We start from the raw sequence: 20,785 nt of genomic DNA, 5'->3' as shown, positions 1-20,785 counted from the left end.
ACTATATTATATGTCAGATCATGTTAGAATTCCACATGCATTATCTTTATTTCTCATAACAACCTTATGGAGTCAATCTATTGTTAAAATCCTCATTTATTATAGATGAGAAACTGAGACTATGAGAGGCTAATGAATTTGCCCAAAGTTCCAAAATTGAGGAGCAGTTGGGATTAGGATTTGAACCCAGGTGGTCTGATTCTAGATCCATGTTCTTTCCCGTAACGATAGAGAAAGAAAAGGAAACCAGAGTTAAAGTTGACCCAAGAAATGTGCATTGAAAATTCTGTTTTATACAAAAAGTGAATCATAAGTTTGGCTCTGATTTTCTGGGAACCAAAGAAAGAAAATAACATAATCCGAAATAAAATCCACACTGCCCATAAACTAAAAGGCATATCAACAACTCAAAAAAAGATGGCTTTTCCTCTGGTGGACTTTATGAGAAAGAACAAAAAGTAGTCTAAAAAACAAAAACAAACAAACGAACAGCAAAAAAATATGGCACCTTCTCATTTTCCCTTAAAGGTAAACTCAGGGAATAATATAGAACCTCACTCAAAGAAAGCATATTCATAATGCACCAAAGCAATATTATCCATATATGTATGTCCAATGATGTGGCTTGAATCCAGAATAAAATAAAAAAAAAAACTCAAGGAATGCAAAGACTACATCTTCTGTCGGCAATATTCCCTGTATAACAACGTAATATCTCAGAAGTATTTAAACATTTAATGAGAGTCAGGAAGCAAATATTAATATTATATTCACCAATAAGAAACTGAGATGTGCCTTTTTTATCTTGCTGATTTAGAACTTGTCTATTTACTTAATTCTTCAGTAAACTAGAAGATAGAAATATAGTGATAATAATAGGGAGAATAATAATACTCCCTCGTCTTCTTGCTTTGAAGATCAAATAAAGTAAAACATAAAAAGTTCTTAGTGCTTGCTCATGCTATACATTGATTAAAATGTTGACTATTAATAATATTTTTAAAATATTTATCATCCATATTTAGAAGCTCTGAGATGGGCCCTTCAAAGCTTCATAGAGCATAGCAAATTGAAAGAAGTATTTTGATTTAAGAAATTAAAAGTGTAATATTCATATTGTCCTAGGAATCAATTACTAGTTGAGTCAGGATATAACTGAAGAACTACAGGTTGATTTTGTGATCTCTGCCACTTTTTCAAAATATTATACATTAGCTTATATTGTTGTGGAAAAAAATGATTGTTTTTTCTTTAGTTGTCTAGACAAAATTAAGCCCTTGGATCTAATAATAAAGTGAAGATATATTTCTATCCAAACAAGGACACCATTGAATCAAAGGGGGTCCTGAAATACTTAACAGGCACTAACCTACAACAGGTATAAACCAGTATATTCCAGCACATCTAGGATATAGGTTCACCCTACCTACCCTTTCTTTTCTATTTCAATAATAGAGAAAAGAATTAATGACTATGCACTATCCTATATGCAATTTTAGAGGCCAACTATGCCAGTATTTTTTGCAAAATCAAAGTTGCATTTCATTCAATGTTGAATCTCCAAAACAAATCAAGTATTACTAATTGTACTCAGATTCAAACATATTTTAACACTTTCTGCAAAAGTTGAGACCTTATAAAAAATTCTGATGGATTATAGTGCTCATTAGTTTGATATCATAATTGGTCATTTAGAAAATAATAATAATAATTGGTCACTTAATAGTATTCAGATCTGTAATATCTGAATAATATTAAATTATTAATTATTATAAATTATTAGTTAATATTATTTAAATAATATTAAATTTTGACATGTCTTTTCTTTTTATTTGTAGAATTTATGGACAAATAAATACCCAACAAATTCAGTGACAATGTAAGTACATTTAATAGCTCAAACTTGTTCCATACCTTCTTTTTTTTGTTTCGTTTTGTTTTAGAAAGATATGCTAATGCAAGAAGTAAAAAAAATGTTTCCAGATTCTTTAAATCAAATACTTTCCTTTCACAAAGGATATTTTTTTTGTCTTGACATCCCTATAGTTTATTCTTTCTAAAGTCTTCAAATTCTCATTATCTCCTAAAAAAAAAAAAAAAAGAAAGAAAGAAAAAGACAAATATTTATCTATCTGACTTTTCAAATTAGTTTTTTCTTTAAAAAATCATTATAAAATGAAAATAAATGAAGGGTTAGAGAAGAGGAAAGTTAAGTACTGGGCATTCTGAAATGTTCCTATGCAGAGTATGAAAGTGTAATTCATATTTAAATAGAAGAGCGTGCCTGGTGGCTCAAAAAGTTAAGCCACTGCCTTCAGCTCAGTTCATGATCCCAAGGTCCTGGGATCGGGTCTTGCATAGGGCTCCCTGATCTTTGGAGAGCCTGCTTCTTCCTCTACCCCTCCCCACTGCTTGTGCAGGCTGTCTCTCTTTCCCTGTCATTCAAATATACAAAATCCTTAAAAAACAAAGACAAATAAATAAATAAATGGAGGAGTATCTTGTACGAGTATCAATAATAAAAATAATAATGGAATAAAAAAATGTTCCCATTGAATGAAATTTTACTATGTGACAATATAAATTAATTGATAAGGAATTTCTGGAAGAAATTGATATTTTAAGGAGAAAAAAATGTAGCAAAAAAAGAGTTAACATGGAATTCTTCTTGTAAACTATGGATGCCTTTCTCCACTTTACTTCTAATCTTTGAACCAAGTAGCATTGATTCCATGCTCATTCCTTATAGTGTTGTTCTTCTCTGAGAATCTAAGTTCTGTAAGAGCAATCATTGTTTCTATACCATTACGTATCCTCAGGATATTATGCAGAATCTGCCATTTAGTAGGTGCTCAATAAACATTTATTGGTTGATGAATTATTTGGGTTCCACACTTCAGCATTTAAAGTCCAAGATTAGAACAACCAATTTAAAAACCATCCTAATAACTTGAATTAATAATAGGTTTACTATGATCCATAAGTGTGAGGTAGTTTCAAAGCCTAATGCAATCTTTGACTATGTTGGTATAGATAAAGTGCAGATCAGGGACTAGTAATCCTGTTTTATTCTGTACTCATCAGATCATAAATCCTAAGAAATTTTGACAAAATGGACTCAATTAGAAGAGTAAAAGAGGGTGCTGAAACCTATAAATTAATCATTCATGCATCATTAAAGAAATTAGGGAAAGACAAGGTGGGACATATTCATCCTTTATTTTTAATCACCTTTATTTTTTTAATCACCTTTAAATACTGACTCAATTCTATGGAAGAGGAATAAGATACAGCAAGGCAAATTATAACTCAATATTAGAATAATTGTTTCAATAATTAGAGATGACAAAGAATGGAATTGGTTATCTTCCTTTGAGATGCTATGTTCTCTATCTGGATTGGTAAAGAGTTCTAGAAAGATAGATTCAACTCCATAGTACTTCTAAACTGCTATCATTTTATCACATATCTATATATGTAAAATATAAAATAGCTAAATTCCACTGTTTTATATAGAGCCTGCTTTATACAGAGCCTGCTCTATAAAGAGCCAAATATATATAATATTTGGATATAAAGTGAAATGTTTTTCATTATTCTACTATAATTTCAGAGATATACATCAACCAAAACAAAAAGAATTCTGTGACTGACTTCAGAAAGATGTCTGTACTTCTACAATGTTTATCACACGTACTTAGTTGTTAAAATCTGTTAAGATAGTGAATAAATAATAATTGGCATAAAGTCACTCTTTCTGAAGTACTTCTCAGGGTTTATTTCTATTTCACTGGAGCAATTAAGAATTTGTGATAAGCATACAAAACAATTCTCCACAACTTATGTCATCAGAGAAATGCAAATTAAAACAATGAGATACCACTACACATCTATTTGAATAGTTAAGATCCAGAACACTGACACCACCAAATGCTGGCAAGGATGTGGAGCAACAGGAACTCTCATTCATTACTAAATTACCAATAAAAAGCATATATGTATATATTGTTAAGCATACATATTATATACATGCATATATATCCTTTAAAGGTATGTATATTTTAACCTCCACTTCACTTCTCTTTCCCTATTCTTGTTCATTTACCCTAGGAAAATCAATTTCCTATTTTATTTTAGATTTTCTTCGATTTATAAATTATAGGGAATACTCTAACTCCTGCTGAAAAGTGTTGGTGAATTAATGGAAAATTGCCACAAGGAAAAGCGTCTTTAGTATAGAATTTAGATTTTTTTTAATGCTATCAGTATCTAAAATGCTCAAAATTGCCTCAAGTTGCCAACATCACCACATTCTTCTTATCAAGCTGCCTCTTCTCATACCCTGACATCCAAAATAAAGAACCAAAGAGATGTATGATATCATTGTTTTTCTGCTTTAATTAGTTGTGCTGTTTTTCCTTGCCTGACCACAATCCACTATGAGTTAACTCTGATTTAGATTATTTTTAAAACCCAACCCTGTTTTCCTGTAAAAATGCGTATAGCTCATTTTAGTAACAAGAGTGTTCACTTAAATTCTAATTATAGCCACTGTTCCCTGCAAACCTTTTTTTCTGCATAACAAACCATAAGTCAATCTTTTTCAGTTTGCGTCTTTGTAGTTCATGCTTTGCTAATGATTTTTTTCTCCTATGTTACCTTAAATCCTACCAAAATAAAGTGAATTTTGTTTTTAACTTTTTTAAAAAAGAAAATATAGTGTTCAAAGACATCATAGCTTTTTGGTTGTATGTGTATGTTATATATTTATATATATATCATATATAATTTTTTATTCAAAAAAATTAAGTACAAAAATTAATTAAGTATTATACAAGTCAGTCTAATTTTTTAGCACTGGAAATACCCAGAGAGACTCTTAATCTGCTGGGTTAGTGAGAGATCTATGAATAGTTCTTATTCATCAGTCTCAAACAGACCGCAAAACTCAAGACAAAAAAGGTTTGAAAGAGGATGTGGCAAGGTGGTAAAGGAAGTAATTTAACATGTTCATGGGGCTCTTAAATAGTAGATTTTGAGAGGAAGGGAAAAACACCTTTCTAAGTTCCTTAGACAATCTCTTAAACATGCAAATAAGTGACTAAGAAAAAATCAATGTAGCAATGGATGGGGCATTTTTCCATGGTATTTGGGATCATGTTAAAGCCATTGGGAATTAAACCGAAATCTCAAGGGTCTCATCTACAAAGGTAGGAGTAAACGAAGAAGAGACCAAATGGCTGAAAAGACTACTGAGCTGGGATTTTAATCACTAGTACCATGTAAGATTTTCATTTCTTCCATTATGCCATAAGGGAATTAAATGATTTCTCTGTCTTCTGAATTTCATGGGTTCCAAGTGGATTTTAATGGATTTCAGATGATTTTATTACAGTGTCAAGAAAACAATTCACATTACTTTAAAGCATTAAATCAAATGGACAGTTTTACAGTCTATTTCATTCATAGACTACTATGACGATGCCACTCTCTGTATCCCTCCAAATCTCATCTAGAAATAACTATTCAGGACAATATTATGTTGACAAATTAATACAACAAGAAATTTACCTTTTTAAAACATTAATGATTTTTAAAATCATATTCTAAACGTAATATCAAAAGAATGTAAAAGTATACCACCATGAAAGAAAATAACTATTCATTTTAAGTTGCTGAAAGCCAAGTTACAGATAAAAGACTCTCAAACTGATACTATTGCTAGATTCAGGGAAAAAAAGATTCAAGTTTCTAAATTCACAATATAAATGGAAGTGTATAGAAATGGTAGTTGCAAGAATAACGGTCTCATTAGTGGGCTTGTTGTTTTGAAGGAGACCATGTGTATTCAGCCAGACGCTATAAAATCCTGATGTATTCATTAATAATTATCACATGCCAAAATATCTATTCACTGAGTTAATCTTTGTAATAATATAAGCCATATTCTTGTTCTTAATCTATTAAGGAGAAAGGGGAGAGAGCAAGGTGATGATAATATAGTGTTATAAATGTAATGGAAAAGTTAAGGAGCAATTGAAGGGTGCTTAGTCAAGAGTTGCTAGGGATGGGGAGATACTAGAAGTTCAGCAAAGTTTCTTGAAGAGTTTCTGCTAGGAGAAAGAGAGAGATTACTTACAAAGGTTTACATTTCCTGCTGGTCAACATCCAAACTAAAGCAAATAGATTCAATCTCAGTTTAAAATGTTAATGCCAGGTTAACACATTATGTGAAAGTACTAATATAACCAAGGCCATCAGACTTTGGTACATCCACAAACTTCTCAAGAAAAGGTAGTGGGGCACATGGTGGTTCAGTAATTGAGTGTCTGCCTTCAGCTCAGGGTATGATCCCTGGGTCCTAAGATCTAGTCCCCACACCAGGCTCTCCACAGGGAGCCTATTTCTCCCTCTGCCTTTGTTTTTGTCTCTCATGAATAAGTAAAAATTAAAAAAAAAAAAAGAAAAGGTGGTAAGTTGATGTTCCCTAAAGATCTAGCTCATACAAAGCAAACTATTAATATAATGAAGTTTCTATATAATAAAAGACCAACAATTATTATAATATTTTAAATGGATATTCAAAACTCTGTATTAGGCTATAAAAATTCCATATTTCAAAAGACCCATTGTATAACTGCAACCATTTGTTTTACATTTATTTAAAGAAAGAAAAAACAAATTTGTTACTACCATTCATGGGTATTTTTAACATTTTTTCACTAAACTGTAATCAGACATTCATTGTTCTTTTTTTAAAAAAGATTTTTAAAAAATTATTTATTCATGAGAGACACAGAGAGAGGCAGAGATATAGGCAGAGGGAGAAGCAGGCTCCTCACAGGGATCCTGATGTGGGACTCAATCCCTGAACTGGATCCTTTGCCCTGAGCCAAAGGTAGACGTTCAACCACTGAGCCACCCAGGTGTCCTATACATTCATTGATCTTTCATTTTTTTTTAAGTCATCCCAATATTCTGGCCAAACTTCATCTGTAACATATGTATACATATGTGTGTGTAGTTAAAAACATATAAACAAATACAGTAATGTTTATTAGCTACACCAAAATATGCCACCTGAGATTTGCATACATTTTAATTTTTGTTTTGAGACAGTAAAACTTTAGGATTTCAGTTTACAATTAAATGGAGTAAAGATGATATTTTCCAGTTATTTATGCAGTGCTCTCTATAACTCAATTTTTTAAAAAGTGAGGAAGAAAGTGGACGAGATTCTTACCATTCATCTCTGAAGCTTGATTAAACATCTTAATTAAACCATCACATAACAATGAATTAAGGAATAGATACGACAAAATATGTTTTATTCACATTGGAGACTATCTCACCTGTGGTTTAGAATGACTTCAAGCTTTGTGACCTAAAATTTTAGAATTAAAAATATAATCAGACATGATTATGATTAACTGAGTTATCTCAGACAATGTTAGGTAGGCAGCTTGACTAAAACACAAAGAAATAGAGAAAATACTGAAAACTTTTTCTCATAGACTTCACACTGAATCCTAAGTTAGCAAGATTTTAAAAAGTGAATGTGTCCCTATCCATACTAAAATATTACAGAAAAACAAAGCTCCATTCCTAAAATAATCCTAGGATTATAAAACATCTATGTATAAATGTGAAAAATGAAGAAATACAAGACATCAAAAAGATTTAGCAAGTGTATACTAAGAGCGACAATAAATTCCTTTCAATAAATACGTTAAAGGAGGGGATATAGATATTAATTTAAAAAATAAAACTAGATAACAGATTGCTACAGAAAATATTTCCTTTGGATCACAAAACAGCTCTAAAGCATTGCTAACATACATCTGAAAGATATGTGGGGGTTTTTTTCTGCATGTGGCATCTCATATCTGAAAAGAAAATAAATAGGAAAGATAAACATGATAGCCGTGGAAAAAGAGGTATCAAGTGCAATTAACGTAAGATGTCCACCATGAACGTCATACAATGAACTATGATCACTATGACCAAAAATGAGTCCATGGAAGAGTCACAAGAAAACAAAATAACGACAACTGCAAAGGGTTCTTTTAAGATATAAATTAGGCTACCATTTGCAGCAATATGATCCCCAAATCAAAACTTTTATATAATTTTCCTTAATTCTTTGGAATTTTAAAAACACAGTGTCTAAGCTTATATTTCAAACAGATTATAAAACAGAGTTTAAGGGAAAAGGTAAGTTTTAAAAGGCTGCAAACAAGCACATATATCCAGATGCTGGCTTCATACTCTACTTAAAAACTTTGCAAAGAGCTCCATCTACAGGCCATTCATGATATGCCATTCTCCGTTAAAAAGATGTCTATTCCCACTTTCCCTAAACAGTTCCTTATGATTTGTTCTGTTTTAGCACAGAAAATGTTACATCGAGTAAATACATTGAATAAAACATAAAATTTTACAATTTTTCCTGTCACATTGTAATATTTCTTGACAGATGAGAGTATTACTCGAATATATCTATGTATGAAGATCCACCAGTGGGAGACCATTAGCTCCAGAGTTATTCCCTAAAGGGGTTAATTCTAAAGGAAGGCTAAAGGAGAAAAGAGTCTTTACACTTTCTTTCTAATTTTCTAATTTTAGAAGCAACTTTATTTTTTTTCTCCTTCCAATTTCTCAAATTCCTTGATAATTTAAGTTCTTAAAAATTTTTTTCAACCTTGCATTGAAGCAAATTAGAGATACCTTAAGCCAGAAGCTCTTCTTTCTTTCTCCTCTCCCCCCCGCCATTATTAAAGTCAGAGATAGTGAGAATACAAAAGAATCTGGAAGGAATTATGTGGAGCAAACAAATCCAATATATCACTAAATCCTGATTTTTTAATCTCTAAAGCCCTATGTAAGTCATTTGACCTCTTATGTCAAGGAGTGAGACACATCTCCAGAGAGATCTGATTTCAAATCTCACGTCTGAAAATTACCGTATTTATTCATTAGGCCGAGCAACTCGTGGAATCAGGGTGTAAGAGAAAAGACAGCCCTTCAAAGCATTACTTTTCATACCAAAGAGAGTAACATAGAGTGATTCAGACAACCAATATTAAATATTTACATACTTAAACAAGCATACAAGTCCACCACTGGCCACAAATTTTGACCATTAAAATCTCAAATGAAGTTTTATGAACACAATGCAATGGCTTCTGTGAAGATATTTCCATATAAAGATTGCATAAGTAAAACAAGATGAATTTGATTCTTAACAACAGGAATCATACCTGGCATGAAATATTAAATATCCCTCTCATGTAGACAATTATGGGATTGCTGTATTGATGTATGATAAACGTACAAATCTCCTTTTTTAAAAAAAGTAAAGACAACAGCTCTTCCAGCTCTCAGCTCTTTAGAACAAATCTGACACAAGGTTAAAACAAATTATAGAATCTCAGGTTTGAAGACTATTGAAGGTAATTTAATCCAACCACACCCCTTACGAAAGAGCCACCCCTTGTCAAGGGGTTATCCAGGCTATGCTCACTCACTACATCTCAAGTTGTCAATCTTTTTCTTTGAGCAGACCCGACCATAGGGAAATTCATCTTTATTTTGTTTTTAAAGATTTTATTTACTTATTCATGAGAGACACAGAGAGAGAGAGAAAGGCAGAGACACAGGCAGAGGGAGAAGCAGGCTCCATACAGGGAACCTGATGCGAGACTCTATCCCGGTCTCCAGTATCACGCCCTGGGATGAAGGCGGCACTAAGCCGCTGAGCCACCCAAGCTGTCCCAGAAATTCATCTTTATATCTAGACTAAATCCTTCCATTACAGTGTCAGCCAGGAGCTCTGTGATCATTTTTAGGTTTATGCAGAACAAATTCAACTCTTTTCCAGGAAAGAGCCCTGTGATAGTTGAAGAGAGCTTTAACCATTCCCCTGATCCTTTTCTTTTCCTCTTAAGTAGTTAAGTAGTTTTGTTCACTCTTCCTATATGGAATGGTTTTAAATCTCTTGTCTTCGTGGACTTTTCCCCCAGAAGAAGTATAATTTGATATATTGTTGAAAGTATGATACCCAGGACTGAGTACAATCCTCTAGAAGGATACCTTTACAGAGTTGGTTGGAGTCATCTAACACCTTGTGCATAGTAGGGGATGTATTTTTTTTTAATATAAGTTAGTTTAGTGAAATTCATTTTAATCAGGGTTGGGGGAAGTGAAAAGAGTAGGACACCAAAATCTTATTGCTTACTAACTAAATGTGCAAGTTTTCTATTCTTTTCTCCATCACTATTGTGCCCATAAAGAAAACTGCAATCATAAATAGACTCTCTAGAAAACTGAGTGTATTGAGGTATAAATGTTACTCAGAAAGACAAATATATTTTTATCCTGAGCTCTTAATTTCTATGAGAAGTTTTTATAGGGTTTTTATGTAATTTATATAAAACATATAATAAAATTTTCTCATTTCCTTTGTACAAAAAAAAGGTAATACTTGCTAAAAAATTTTTTTTAAGATTTTATTTATTTATTCATGAAAGACACACACACACACAGAAGCAGAGACACAGGCAAAGGGAGAAGCAGGTTATCTCAAGGAGCCCGATGAGGGAAGGGACTCCATCCCGGATCCTGGGATCACGCCCTGAGCCAAAGAAACACTCAACTGCTGAGCCACCCAGACATCCCCTTGCTAAAGACTTGTATGTTAAATGTAATTCCTGAAATGAAAGAAGTTGGTCTACCTTTTCACCATATCAAACTATAAAACTAAACTGGAAGAAATAACTTAGGATACCTCAGCTTTATTACTGAAAAAGAATAATACAACCAAACTGGTCTTTTTTTTTTTTTCATTTATCAGTAATAACATAAATTCAACCCAAGTGTAGTCTTATATTCAACTTACAAAGTTAATAAAATCTTATGTACAAATATATATATGCATAAACATAGATATGGATTATATAGTTATGGAGAGAGGGAGATATGTAAATACATGTATATACACATATACAATATTTCCTTGTAATATTTTAGAAATAGATTATAATGCAAGCAACTAAAACTCAAAATATGAAAGTGAAAAATTTGGTCCACTTTTATCTTTACTTTTCCTTTTATACTTTATATTCTAGAACCCCAGACTATTTTCCCTTACTGCATTTAGATGAGTTTTGCTAGCATCAAAACCAATCTCTATATTATATTCACATCTATATCTATATCTGTATCTAGTCTTTTCAAGTAGATGATAATTATTTGGGCCCAGAGTTAAAAAGCAGAAAGAACCCCATTATACTCTGTTATTTGTGAAATAAACAGATTTCTGAGCCCTCACCTCCAGGAATGCAGGGACTACATGGAGCATACTTCATAAAAAAGGAAAAAGTTAAGGAGTGAAGTGAGCAGCCTAACAGCACACTATCTGTTGAATCAGAGTTCCCGGGATCCCTGGGTGGCGCAGTGCTTTAGCGCCGGTCTTTGGCCCAGGGCGCGATCCTGGAGACCCGGGATCGAATCCCACGTCAGGCTCCCGGTGCATGGAGCCTGCTTCTCCCTCTGCCTGTGTCTCTGCCTCTCTCTCTCTCTCTGTGACTGTCATAAATAAATAAAAAAAAAATAAAATAAAAAAAAAATAATGAATCAGAGTTCCCTGAATAACTAGTTCTGCAATGTGAATGGGGGCTGTGCTACTAATGATGCTGTTAAGGACTAATACAGAAAAAACAAATATCATCTTTTATGTATTCCAACAACGCTGTGTAAATATATTTTTTTGAAATGAGTAGAACCAAGTTGCTATGATTTCGGCATTGGTCATCAGAACCACTTAAATCAACAATGAGAATTCTTCCCCAATTTATGGGATCTGCTTGAGCCAAAGCTGTAAGTCTACGACCTACTTGATCATATTCAATACTATAGACATTTCAATAAGCTGAGACCTTTTAAAAATCATAAGACAATAAAAAGAGGGAGAAAATAACTCTTCTCAATGGAAATGATGATACAATTTGTAATTTTAGTTACCTAAAAAAACCTTTCTCAGTGGAGACTTAGGGTCAAATGCGTTTCACTAAATTTAATTTAATCACTCAAATTTTAAACTGGGAGATGAAAATCATTTTTCATAAATTTATGATTAAACATAAATGATGTGTATACCACTTAGGCTAATAATGTAACCAAGTATAATGTTTTCAACTACTTAATTAGGCATTAATATTTAACTGAGAATATCAATAGTTAACTGGAGAATATTAATTGAATTTAGTCCATACATATCATAGATATTTCTTTATTCCTATTAAGAAAATTCAAATTTCTGATAAAATCTAAAGAAGCAGGAAAAGAAAAATATAAAATAAACCAGAAAAAAATACTAGTTTTTTTGTCTACAAAAATGTAACTACATGGGTATGGCTGCATAGTTACATTTTTATAGACAAAAAAAGAGAAATATTAATTTTAATATAATTCTAAGTAAGTTGATAAAAACATTAAAAGATTATTGCACTGTCACATACTACATGTTTTTCTTGGTATAAAACTAAGACAGAATTATTGGTTAGCTGAGAAGTAAATATTAAGAGAAAACAATACTATTATTATGTATCATCATAATAATAAAGGTCTTTTTGAGACTTATGTTCTCAGCATTATACTAGGTGCTTAAAAACATTAGATAAGTTTATCACCACAACAAACGTTATGTGTATTTTATCACGTGCATTTTTCAGATGATAAAACTGCAGCTAAGATGCTGCATTCTGTGCCCAAGGCCAGTCTGTCTAACCTAAAACTGATGATGTGAGATCTTCCCTCCCTGCCTTTAAAACATCACATTTAAAAAGCCACACTCTATGCTTTAATAATCATATTGATACATGTGTCCAAAGAATTTGAATTTAATTTTTACAATTCTATATTCTTGTATATAGCAAACATTTAAAACTAGGAGTACATCATATTTTTATTTTTATAGAATGTTCTATTGATTTAACATTAACAAAGGAATTTCATAGATACAAAATTTAATCAAATATTTATAGTTTTACTGTATTTTAAAATTATACTGGATCTTTATATTCAGAATCAAATCAGAGTATTAAATTGCATAATAGAAGCCAAATTTTGAGGACATTAAATTGATTGCAAAGTATTGAGCAAAATATGGAATAAAAGTTTGATTTTTTTTTTCAAAGGCTTGGGAATTTTTTTTTTTTAAGATTTCATTTATTTATTCATGACAGACACAAAGAGAGGGAGAGAGAGAGGCGGAGACACAGACAGAGGGAAAAGCAGGCACCATGGAGGGAGCCCGATGTGGGACCCCATCCCAGGTCTCCAGGATCCGGCCCTGGGCTGAAGGCGGTGCTAAACCGCTGAGCCACCCGGGCTGCCCAAGTTTGATTTTTCTAAGTTAAAAAAAAATGTTGAAACAATTTCCAAGAAGTAAAAGTATCTTAAATTGTCATTAATCATTGACAAAGAGTATATTTTACATATAAATCTTTAGGAAAAAATATAATGAGAGATAAGGAAGAGGTTACATAAATCAGTATTCTAATTTTCTTAGTTTTCCAAGTGACGTAACATTAGTACATGAATGCAAGTGATTTAAAATGATAAATGATATAAATTAATCTAGAATGTTGCATTATTATTCTCTGTGTCAAATAAAACAGTAATTTTGAGAACAGAGAGGAATTTAACCATATATTTGCTTTCTCATAATTATTGGAAAACATGCAGTTTTGACTTTTAATAGTAAACTAACTTTACTATTAAAAATTAAGTTTTCATTTTCCCTTTGATGAGAACATCCCTTTGATACTTGCTGTGAAATTAAGTTTCTCTCTGAAGGTGCACCCAACAAGGTTATATTTTTTGTTAGCACTCAGATTAGGCCTGCCCTTATAGAAAGCAGTTAGGAAGTCCCCAAGTCCCATGCTTGGAAAGGCTGTTAGTCTGAAATGTCCCTCAACAGGAAAGAATGATTGACCCATTTGCAATTGCCACTAGGTGGAAGTCAAGACATTTCCTCAATGCAAGCCCACGTAATACGGAGGCTAGCCTTGCCAATACTTCACCCAGAGCCCCAGTGTAGAGAGGAAGGCCCGTGCCAGACTCACTGCCATGTACAGGCCCCATGCCCACTCAGATGCCCACAAAGATGCTGACAGCTGTGTGAAGCCTTAACTGCCACCTCTCAGAATTTTGAATGTCAGCCAGGAATGTAAAAGAAGAGAGAGAACATCTTATAACCACAGCCAAGCTTGTGATGGCCTGATTACTCCAAAGCCTCTAAATCATTCTGAAGACTATCCACATAATCAGTTTTACAGATAAGTTTTCTTTTTTTATCTTTTCTGCCAATGTATTCAAACAGCTCAACAGCTCTTGCTGTTACTTCTTGTTCTAATCAGCCTTCCTCATACTTCAGACATCAGTAGTTTGTTCAAGAGCATATGAATTTGTATTTCCACCCCGAGTTAAGACACAATGTCCAAGAGCTAGGCACTGTGGAGGGCCACTTAACTGCATTCAACTGAGAGAAGCCAATCACTATGAATTTCCAGAACACAGACCTAAGACAGCATACCCAGGTGGTATCATGAAAGGGGACAAGACTGACCCCAAGACTGGCAGATTAACCATGACCACCAGAATCTTGACCATGATAGTCAAGGTAGGGTCTGGTCTCCCAGTACAGAAGAGCAACTCAAGGCACAATAGCTCAAAGTACCCTTCAACTCAGGTTTCGTGAAGAAAATGAAGAGAATTATTGAATAATCACTAAACCTACAGTATTGAATGAAGTATAATTATAACTAACCTAATTATAATTTGGGGAGTCAAAACTTACACATGGATTTTTAACTGTGCAATGAGGGTTTGGGGTGCTTGGAGCCTTAATACCCCCATTGTTCAAAGGCCCATTGTGTAAAACTACAACTCATATGCAATAAGGCTCCAATACAAATTTCCAAATATTTCCTCTCTAATAATTGGTGAAAATTCTTATAGACACTGTCTCTGTTCTGGTGCACATCAGTCTCCTTCTGTCTTTGCACTGTCCATTTATTTGACTTCTTCTGTGTACTTCAGTCCTTTCATGTCATTTGAAAGAACCAAAGTGCTTATATATTAAAGCCATCACCTAGGACTCTGCTAATGAAGTTAGTCAGTGTATATTTCTAGTACAATCACTATCTATCAGTAGAGCCCTATTTGGGTTTACTCTCCATTTGGTGCTGAAAAAAAAAATGCTGCCAATATTCACTCTCTGTTAATGTGGCTCCAAGACCTGGGACCACCCTGTTTGAGGGCTTTGCTGGGTACTCTGCAGCTTGCTTCTTTGATTTAGCACCCAGGATGATTACAATTAGGAACAGACGCTAAAGCCAGGCTCTTTCAATCTTAATCCTGGTTCTGTCACTATCTATGTGGCCTTAAGAGATCTATTGAGCCTTGGGACACCTGAGTGGCTTAGCAGTTGAGCACCTCTCTTTGGCCCAGGGCGCGATCCTGGAGTCCCGGGCTCCCTGCATGGAGCCTGCTTCTCCCTCTGCCTGTGTCTCTGCCTCTCTGTGTGTCTCTCATGAATAAATAAATAAAATCTTGAAAAAAAGAGAGAGCGAGAGATCAAGTGAGCCTTTTTCTGCTTCAAATTCTCCATCTGTACAATGGGGATAATTAGACTCACTCCTACAGTTCTGTGAGGATTAAATAACTTCACTGATGTAAGGTACTGGAAACTGAAATTGGCATGTGGTTTTTATAAATGTTACCTAGTTTATTCTGCCCAACTGACATCTGCCCAATTTAAGAGTAAAGGTCTGAATGCAATACCCAAGTAGTGGTCCTGATTCCTGTAACTAGAAAAGGGGATGAGTCTCACTTAACTAGCTAAGTGTTTTGATCAGTAAGAAGGCATAACAAAATTCCAAATTTATGCACAAGCTCACCTTAGGGAAGAGATGTGAGAAAAGTAAAACCCTCCTTTTTCTTCTGGAACTATGAGATCTAGGTGTTCATATTTAGGAGAAAGCTGCTGACGTTTGGATTAAACCTGGGCTTTCTCCATGTCCCTAAAACTGAACCTATCCTAGTGTAATGGTTAATTTTATATGTCAACCTAGCTAGGCCACAGCACCAATATATTTGGTGAAATATGTCTGTATGGTGCCATGAAAAGTATTTCTTAGATAACCTAACACATTTCAATCAGTAGATTTTGAGTAAAATGGAATATCCTCTATAATGTGGGTGGACCTTATCCAAACAGTGGAAGGCCTTTAAAAAATCAGCTCTTCTATGGGCATCCAACCTCTTGGCCTACTCTGTCCATTTTGGACTTGTGAGCCTTCACAATCACATCAGTCAATTTCTTAGAATAAATCTCTTGACAGATAATATAGAGATAGAAATAGAGATAGAGACAATACATCCTATTGATTCTGTTTCTCTGGAGAAGCCTAAAACACTGAGCTTCTGAAAGTAGATTCTTAAATGCTAACAACCTATACTAGGTCCAGAGGGATAGTCACTCATGTCTTCTTCAATTTCCCTTGAGTAGATATTAGATGACACATATTTTGTAATTGTTTTTATGAAAGGTCAGGGACTGCCCAGCTGATGGGCCTCCATATAGTGAGAACTTACCCAGCCTGAAGGGTAGTTTGATGACTTGACAAAAACAACATTGGATTTACAAAAAAACAATGCAAAGATATACTTTCATTCTGCCTCTTTTCAAAAAGCATGAGCTCTTAATATACTGCAAATCTATGAAATTTTGGAAGAACTTGCTGTACCCTATTTTTACCTTGTAAAAATACAAATATTCATTCAATTACAAAATACCAAAAAGGTAGCTTCTTAAATTTCAACTGCATAGCACAACACTTTTTTAATTCTCCTCCTGTATCAGTAAACAATGCATTTGGTGGCAAGTACCCATGCAATGTGCTACAAATGAATCACAGGTGTGTTGTGACTATTGCTCTTACCAGCTCTTAGATAAGCTGGGGAGAGTCTGGGTGGTCAGAGTTCCTGGGCCAACCACCTCTAGCCAAGAGTATCTTTTTCTAAAGTTCCTCAAAGGACTGCTACTATAGAATGAAGATTAAATGTGTGCCTCCTGGTCATCATGGGCAGCAAAAACCAAGAGTGACAACACCCAGCTCTAGTCACTGTTATACCATGACATGCTAAATATAAGCCAAATATATTACCTGAATATCTGCTTCAATAGCTAGCCCACCACTGCCCACCATGGATGGATATAGAGCCCAAGGAGCTACTGAAGGGGTTCATGATCCAAACACCAATGAAGCAGAGCAAACAGCCTAAGGTTATAGTTATAAAGGGCTGGCTGATAAGCTGAAAGTGAGGCTGGCCCCAATCTTCACTTATGTTGGATACTTCTCTTTGATGTTACTTATATGCTGTCATAGCAGTACACAAGTAAGTTACAGGATAACTCTTTTACCTATGTATTTCTACTGATTATATTATTTAAAATAAATATTTTTATTTAAATAAAATTTAATTAATAATTAATAAAAATATTTTATTATTTAAAATAAATTTGAGCTGAGTGAAGTAAGTTAATCGGAGAAGGACAAACAGTGTATGTTCTCATTCATTTGGGGAATATAAATAATAGTGAAAGGGAATATAAGGGAAGGGAAAAGAAATGTGTGGGAAATATCAGAAAGGGAGACAGAACATAAAGACTCCTAACTCTGGGAAACGAACTAGGGGTGGTGGAAGGGGAGGAGGGCGGGGGGTGGGGGTGAATGGGTGACGGGCACTGAGGGGGACACTTGACGGGATGAGCACTGGGTGTTATTCTGTATGTTGGTAAATTGAACACCAATAAAAAATTAATTTATTAAAAAAATAAAATAAAATACATTTGATATGAAAAATGATTACATTCTATATCTCTTTACATTATACTTTAACATTACATCTATCACTCATACACAGACTCAGATAATAATTTCAACTGGTATAAATTTTTAAATAGTAAAAATGTGTTTTAAAAGTATTTTCTGTTATTGGGGTACCTAGGTAACTCAGTCAGTTAAGCATCTGACTCTTGATTTTGGCTCAGGTCATGAACACAGGGTCACGAGATTGAGCCCTGCCTCTGGATCCACACTGGACATGGAGTGCAGAACTCTCTCCTCCTGCTCCTCCCTGCTCACACACACACTCTCTCTCTCAATAAAAAAGTATTCTCTGCTGTTTAACCAAATAATTTCTCATCAGGGATTATTACCAAGAATCTGAAGAGATCATAATTTAAAAATCTTATAAAAGTTTTTCATATTATTTTACCTAGATGTTTATGCAATTAAATACTGAATTTTTAGTAAATTAAATATTGATTTTCTCTCAAACTACCCTATATTTTATTATCATCATAAATTCCCTGCAGATTATTCCAGTGTACATTGCAAACACTATCATTGTCTATGCATACTGTTATTAGATACAAATGAGAAACACTGGCTTAAATACTCTATTTTGCAGCATTCCTAAAAATAAGTGCATGCCTACTTCATTACTATATCTTCAATTTCTTGTCTGGTGACTAGCCCAACAAATACATGGTAAAGGAAAGAATAACTGATAAGTATGGAAAAAATCACTTTCTTTCTAAATAAAATTTCATAACTTTAGCTATTTAGTTATGGATAAGAGAAACTTCCAGAATTCCTTAGGGGAAATTCTGTTTTTCTTCAAAGAAACACTTTAAACTTTGAATAATAATCCATACTACTTAGTAAGGAAGAAAGAATTCTAAGTCAGCATTTCCAAAAATAGTAGTATGAGCAACATCAGCTCTGACCCTCCAGATTCCCTCTGATCTTCCCACTATAAAATTCCCCCACAAAATTCTCCCTCTTACCCAGTCTGACTCCTAAAAGTGACTATCATAAAAAAAAAACTTAACTTTTTCTTCTTAAAATAAAAAATAATAATAATTAGGAATTTTTTTTTAGTTTTGTTTCATTTGTTCTTTAACATGTGAGTCCTTAACAATAGTTTTTCTGTAAGTCAGTGACCAGCATAAAAGAAAGATTTTCCTACTGTTGTTACAATGTTTTTCATAAAGTCTTCTACTCTTTAATGACATTGCCACAGTCAAATTTGCTAAATTCTCACTTTAAGTCAAAATTTGTTCATATGTTTATAAATTACCAGGAGGTAAAATAAAAGGAAACAGTGAAGAGGAATTATGTACAGAGTTCTTATTGCAAGAGTAATTGTAAAGCATTCAGTTAATAAAGTAACACTAGATAAATTTACCAAGCTTCCTGGTATGCCTACCACCTTCATCACAATCAGAGTCAAATGGAAACACCCTTCTTAGATATTTTCCCTTCTAAGAGTACTATCTACCAGAAGTGAAAGCTACAGTGGAGGAAAATTTGATTTTAACCTCAGATAAAAGTTTCTGCAGGAATATAGGAAAAACAACAGGCAAACACACAAAGGAACGACAGATGTTTTGGCTATGAGGCCAAAGTAATTTACCATTTTAATCCCCCACCACCACAGGTACCATATTTGAACAATTGGAATATGGTTCATTTAATATGTGACTATCACTTTTCCTAAAGTCTTTTTTTTTAAGATTTTTATTTATTTATTTTTCATGAGAGACACAGAGAAAGAGGCAGAGACATAGGCGGAGGGAGAAGCAGGCTCCCTGAGAGGAACCTGATGTGAGACTCGATCCCAGGAGCCTGATCATGACCTAAACCCAAGGCAGATAGTTAATCCCTGAGCCACCCAGGTATCCCTACTTTTCCTAAAACCCATGACCCACTATATCTCACAACAATAGAAGCCAAAATGGTATGCCACCTCCAGAAAAATGTAGGTGGGTTTAGCAAACCTGGATTTACTGAGGTCATCAATTATGTAATTTGATTGTAATTTCTTTGGTACCTGTGTGGTTAATCTGTTTTTAACTGAGCTCCACTGTTGTCATATATTTAGTAAACATGGGCATAAGTATAAACATCATGATGGTTTATAGCACAAATATCCTGTAATTTGCAGTTTTAGAAGATCCTTTTGGCAAACCTTAAAACTAAAAGTTTTTAATGTCCAGAAGTATTCTTTTCATTACACTTTTGCTCATGATATCCTTGTTTTCTGAACCTCACAAACCCAGCTATTAGCTTACGTGACATGGCAGCTGAATGGACATACCAAAAAAGCTCTTATTAAACAGAGATTCTTTCTGGTTCCAATTTATTTCTCCACTAAACAAAAGGTAATTTCACACCTGCCTGGAAAAAAAAAAAAAAACACTGATTACTTTGTGAGGAGGAATTCTTGATTATTTGATCAACAAACAGATTACAATTCTCTCTCGTGCACAAGTCTATCCTCCCATATAAAATGTATATCATAAGCAAAACAAAAATTAACTTGCTTTTGAGGCATTACTAGTGGTGAAATTTTTTTAAATAATAATTCTAAATAGCTGGATGCCTACTGTTCCCTCCAATTCTATATCTGAGTTTGATGTCCTTAAGAAAAAAATTTTGATTATGTCTAACATGTTCCCCCAAATCTTAGATCCCCTAGAAAAAGAAGAAAATGATAGTATATACAGAAGATATGCTTTTATCTGTTGTTCTCAAATAGCTGGGAAATATGACCCAAATCAAGAAAGGTCAGTACTACTTGCATTATTAAGCCTAATAAATTAAATATTGAAGGTAAAGAAAGCCTAAGACTTAAAAGTGTAGACAAACAT

This window comes from Nyctereutes procyonoides, unplaced genomic scaffold (genome assembly GCF_905146905.1).
Source record: "Nyctereutes procyonoides isolate TBG_1078 unplaced genomic scaffold, NYPRO_anot_genome, whole genome shotgun sequence".
NCBI lineage: Eukaryota > Metazoa > Chordata > Mammalia > Carnivora > Canidae > Nyctereutes > Nyctereutes procyonoides.
This window is presented reverse-complemented; position numbering follows the sequence as displayed.